The following is a 6,000-nucleotide window of genomic DNA, read 5'->3' as shown; positions in this document are numbered from 1 at the left end:
GATACTATACAATATTTGTCTTTGTCTGACTTACTTCCAGTCTTTTATTTAGGAATTTAATCCATTTTCAGTTTGTTTTTTGTATATGATGTTAGAGAATGTTTTAATTTCTTTCTTTTATGTCCAGCTTTCCCAGCACCACATATTGAAGAGACTATCTATTTTCATTGCATAGTCTTGCTTCTTTTGTTGTAGATTATTGACCATGAGGGTGTGTGTTTATTTCTGGACTTTCTATTCTGTTCTTGTTTCTATCCTGTTAATCTATATGCTTGATTTGGGTCAGTATCATACTGTTTTGATTACAGTAGCTCTGTGGTGTCCTCTAAAGTTAGGAGGCATGATTCCTCCAGATTTGTTCTACTTTCTCAAGATTGTTTTGGCTATTTGGGATCTTTTTGGTTTCCGTATGAATTTTGAGATTATTTTTTCTAATTTTGTGAAGAATGCTATTGGTAATTTGATAGGGATTGCATTGAATTTGTAGATTGCCTTGGGTAATAAGGTAATATTAACAACATTGATTCTTTCTTTTCAAGAATAACGTATGTCTTTTCATCTGTTTGTGTCATCTTCAGTTTCTTTTGTCAGTGTCTTACAGTTTTTAGAGTACAGGTATTTTGCCAATGGTAATCAAGTATTACTTTTTAACTAACATATAGAAGTGTATTTATAAAATATAAATTTTAATTTTTCATGAAGACATGCATTTGAAATAAGTAATCTTTGGGGGAATTTAAAACACACCGTGATATACTGACAAAACATGTTATTTGCAATAAAAACATTTACTATCCTTTTGTATAATTCTCTATCAAGCTTGAGACAAGAAGTATCTGAATGATATGTTTTAAAATATTTATTTATTTGACTGAACCAGGTCTTAGTTGCAGCACACAGGATCTTTGATCTTTGTTGCAACATGAAGGACCTTTAGTTGCAATGTGTGGTATCTAGTTCCTTGATCAAGGATCAAACCCAGGCCCCTGTGTTAGGAATGCAGAGTCTTAGCTACTGGGTCACCAGAGAAGTCCCTGAATGATATCTTGAGGAGTACACATTACCATACGGACAAGACATCATAAAAAAGCATGGTTATCTCCTAGAATATGATATGATTAATTGATAGGTCATATTTTAAGTCTCAGTGCATGCAGTGAAGGAATGAAGATAAAAAGTACGTCAGTTCAGTTCAGTCTCTCAGTCGTGTCTGACTCTCTGCGACCCCATGAATTGCAGCACGCCAGGCCTCCCTGTCCATCACCAACTCCTGGAGTACACTCATATTCACGTCCATCGAGTCAGTGATGCCATCTAGCCATCTCATCCTCTGTCGTCCCCTTCTCCTCCTGCTCCCAATTCCTCCCAGCATCAGAGTCTTTTCCAATGAGTCAACTCTTCACATGAGGTGGCCACAGTACTGGAGTTTCAGCTTAAGGATCATTCCTTCCAAAGAACACCCAGGACTGAATCTCCTTCAGAATGGGCTAGTTGGATCTCCTTGCGGTCCAAGGGACTCTCAAGAGTCTTCTCCAACACCTTAGTTCAAAAGCATCAATTCTTCAGCACTCAGCTTTCTTCACGGTCCAACTCTCACATCCATACATGACTACTGGAAAAACCATAACCTTGACTAGATGGACCTTTGTTGACAAAGTAATATCTCTGCTTTTGAATATGCTATCTAAGTTGGTCATAACTTTCCTTCCAAGGAGTAAGCATCTTTTAATTTCATAAAAAGCTCTAAAAACAAAAGGACATTAAGTCAGAAGCAAAGTAAAAACTTATGGGTGGAGAAACATGAAAAAACTCCAAATTAAATCATGAAGCGTCCCTGGAGGAAAAAAATGCTTGACAGTAAGTCAATTATTACATAAAAACGTCATATGGGAGAAGGCAAGGGTAGAAGAAGCTATGAGAGAGTAGCATTGAAACATGTATATTATCATACATAAAACAGATAATCAGTGCAAGTTTGATGCATGAAGCAGGGCACTCAAAGAAAGTGCTCTGGGACAACCCAGAGTGATGGAGTGGGGAGGGAAGCGTGAAGGGGGTTCAGGATGAGGGAACACATGTGCTCCCATGGCTGATTCATATCAATGTTTGGCAAAAACCACCACAATATTGTAAAGTAATTATCCTCCAATTAAAATTTTAAAAAAGAAAGTCATTTCCCATGGCCCCACTGCCATCAGGATAAGACCAAAAGAAATTTGAATGAACCATGAAAGAAATTAGCTTTATTGGGTTTTACTGCTTTGTTTCTGTGAGGGCAGGTTTGATGAGAGTAATAATATACATAATGGAAATAAAGACGATGAGTATACTTGCTAAAGAAAGCCAGTTTTCCCTTATAGTTCAAAAAGAGTCTATGAAATAAGGATGATGATGGTATGGGATAAAAAGTTACTGTCTCAGTATACTGTAGGTGAAAGGGGATTTCTGGATCATTTCACTGAAGTATTTAAATTGTAACCTGGAAGCTTCGTGTTTCTTTGAGCATAAATTTGAAAATAGAAGATATCCCATAAAAATATTATTTTGTTTTATCATTATTATTCTAAAGAAACTTTAGGCTTAATAGGACCTCAAATTGGGCATCTCAAATTCATGAACTAAGAACACTGAAAAACTTGACCTGGAATATAAATAAATGTATTTTCACTATTACAAAACCCACAATGCTTAATAGAATTTGTAGATGTGGCCCCAGATTTTACTTCTCCAAATCATAAAGAGAAAACAGATTTTTAAAAGGCTGGTTACATTCATCAAGACAGTATGGTGCTGGCACAAAGACAAAAATATAGATCAATGGAACAAAATAGAAAGCCCAGAGATAAATCCATATACCTATGGACACCTTATCTTTGACAAAGGAGGCAAGAATATACAATGGAGAAAAGACAATCTCTTTAACAAGTGGTGCTGGGAAAACTGGTCAACCACTTGTAACAGAATGAAACTAGAACACTTTCTAACACCATACACAAAAATATACTCAAAAATGGATTAAAGATCTAAATGTAAGACCAGAAACTATAAAACTCCTAGAGGAGAACATAGGCAAAACACTCTCTGACATAAATCACAACAGGATCCTCTATGACCTCCCAGAGTAATGGAAATAAAAGAAAAAATAAACAAATGGGACCTAATTAAACTTAAAAGCTTTTGCACAACGAAGGAACCTATAAACAAAGTGAAAAGAGCCTTCAGAATGGGAGAAAATAATAGCAAGCAAAGTAACTGACAAATAATTAATCTCAAATATATACAAGCAACTTCTGAAGCTCAATTCCAGAAAAATAAATGAACCAATCAGAAAATGGGCCAAAGAACTAACAGACATTTTTTCAAAGAAGACATACAGATGCCTAACAAACCCATGAAAAGGTGTTCAACATCACTCATTATCAGAGAAATGCAAATCAAAACCACAATGAGGTACCACCTCATGCAGGTCAGAATGGCTGCTTCAAAAATCTACAACTAATAAATGCTGGAGAGGGTGTGGAGAAAAGGGAAACCTCTTATACTGTTGGTTGGAATGCAAACTAGTACAACCCCTATGGAGAACAGTGTGCTGCTGCTAAGTCACTTCAGTCATGTCCGACTCTGTGCGACCCCATAGACGGCAGCCCATCAGGCTCCCTCATCCCTGGGATTCTTCAGGCAAGAAGACTGGAGTGGGTTGCCATTTCCTTCTCCAATGCATGAAAGTTGAAAATGAAAGTGAAGTCACTCAGTAATCTCCAACTCTTAGTGACCCCCATGGACTGCAGCCTACCAGACTCCTCCATACATGTGGAGATTCCTTTAAAAGCTGGAAATAGAACTGCCATATGACCCAGCAATCCCACTGCTGAGCATACACACTGAGGAAACCAGAATTGACAGAGACACGTGTACCCCAATGTTCATCGCAGCACTGTTTACAATAGCCAGAACATGGAAGCAGCCTGGATGTCCATCAGCAGACAAATGGATAAGAAATCTGTGGTACATATACTCAAGGGAATATTACTCAGCCATTAAAAAGAATGCATTTGAATCAGTTCTAATGCGGTGGATGAAACTGGAGCCTATTATACAGAGTGAAGTAAGCCAGAAAGAAAAACACCAATACAGTATACTAACACATATATATGGAATTTAGAAAGATGGTAATGATAACCCTATATGTGAGACAGCAAAAGAGACCCAGATGTATAGAACAGTCCTCTGGACTCAGTGGGAGAAGCAGAGGATGAGGTGATCTTAGAGAATAGCATTGAAACATGTATATTATCATATATGAAACAGATCACCAGTCCAGGTTCGATGCATGAGATAGGGTGCTCAGAGCTGGTGAACTGGGATGACCCAGAGGGATGGGATGGGGAGGGAGGTGAGAGGGGGTTCAGGATGGGGAACACATGTAAACCCATGGCTGATTCATATCAATGTATGGCAAAAACCACTACAATATTGTAAAGTAATTAACCTCCAACTAAAATAAATAAATAAATTAAAAAAGGCTGGTTATAGGTCAGATACATTGATCTAGTAAGACTGAAAGTTGCTTGGGCACCTGAGGATAAATTACTTGTTCTTAACTGAAAAGGCAAAGAAAAAATAACTTTGAGACAGAAAATTGTCAGGAGAGACTATTATGGCTGCCTTGTGGAAATTCCAAATTGTTAATATTCAAGACACCTACTTTAGTTACTCTAAACCTTCTGAAGAAAAAGCACAGATAATGGAGAGCATATTTTTCTCTTAAAATTCTTACTAGTAAAAAATATATTACTTCTTTACTGCATTAGGGTAAATGCTCCTAATTTTAGTGAATTATTTTATCTTTGGATTCTATTTGCTTTGTAAAAAAAAATTTCCTGCAAAAATTTGTCTTAATGAATTCTTCAACAACAAAAAAAGAAAAATACACCCTTGACACTTGGATTTTCAGTGCGATTGATGTTTTACTCACACAGAGTTCAATAGGGTATCTGACCATAAAAAATCTTATTTTGCCAAGTTGTTCGTTTTTGAAGGACAATCATAAAGACTGTTCTAAAATAAGAGTTTGGATAGTGAGCTATATACTGTATGTAATATATATATGCCTAATTCATTAAAAAATTTTAAAATAGAAATTACAACATAGAATTATGTGCTTTGTTTATTTCTGTTGTTGCCTTGCCCTATAGCCATGGTTCTCTAATTTGAATGTGCTTCAGAGTGAGTTCGTTAGAACCCAAATTATGGGACCCATCCTAGAGTATCTGGCAGATTTCTCAGATAATGCTAATGCTGCCAGTTTGATGACTATACTTTGAGAAACACGACCCAAGAGGAATTCAGAAGAGGAAAGATGTAATTGTAAACTGGGATAGTTGAGCATGTTTTGTTTTTACACTGTGATTCAGATTTACACTGAGTAACAGTCTTAATCACCGTATAACATTTATTCAGACTGGTGATGATAACCTTAATTTAGGTATTGTTCTTGTCTTTTATTTCCCCTCATGCTCCTTTTTCTTATTTTGGCTGAGAACAAATAGTCTCATCAATTCTTCATAGCAGTCTTCACTTTTGTCTTAAAGGAAGGGTGTTCTTGTTCTAGTTGTTTAAACTGAATCTCTCCTATCTAGTCCAAACCAACTTCCCAATAACATTTCCTAGCCTATATGTGTAACTTGTTTTGGACAAAACTGTCTCTTTTATAAACCAATCAAATTGTTTCCACTGACCAAAGCAAACTTCATTATTGAAGCAAGAGAGACCAAGTTGGGCTACACACACTATAATGAGTGTCATACACAGATAAACTCTGCAGTGTCAGCAATGTTTGCTCAGTATTTCCAGTTGCAAAAGCAATGTAAATAGTGTAAGGTCAGGATAAAGATATAATAGGATGAAGGCACACAGGCCAGTATTTCATTTTACATTATTCAATGAAAAATTTAACACAGCAACTCTTCTATAACTTCAATAAATATTTTGGGGGGATAC

Source organism: Ovis aries, chromosome 4 (genome assembly GCF_016772045.2).
Source record: "Ovis aries strain OAR_USU_Benz2616 breed Rambouillet chromosome 4, ARS-UI_Ramb_v3.0, whole genome shotgun sequence".
Taxonomy (NCBI): domain Eukaryota; kingdom Metazoa; phylum Chordata; class Mammalia; order Artiodactyla; family Bovidae; genus Ovis; species Ovis aries.
Note: the sequence above shows the minus strand (reverse complement) of the source record.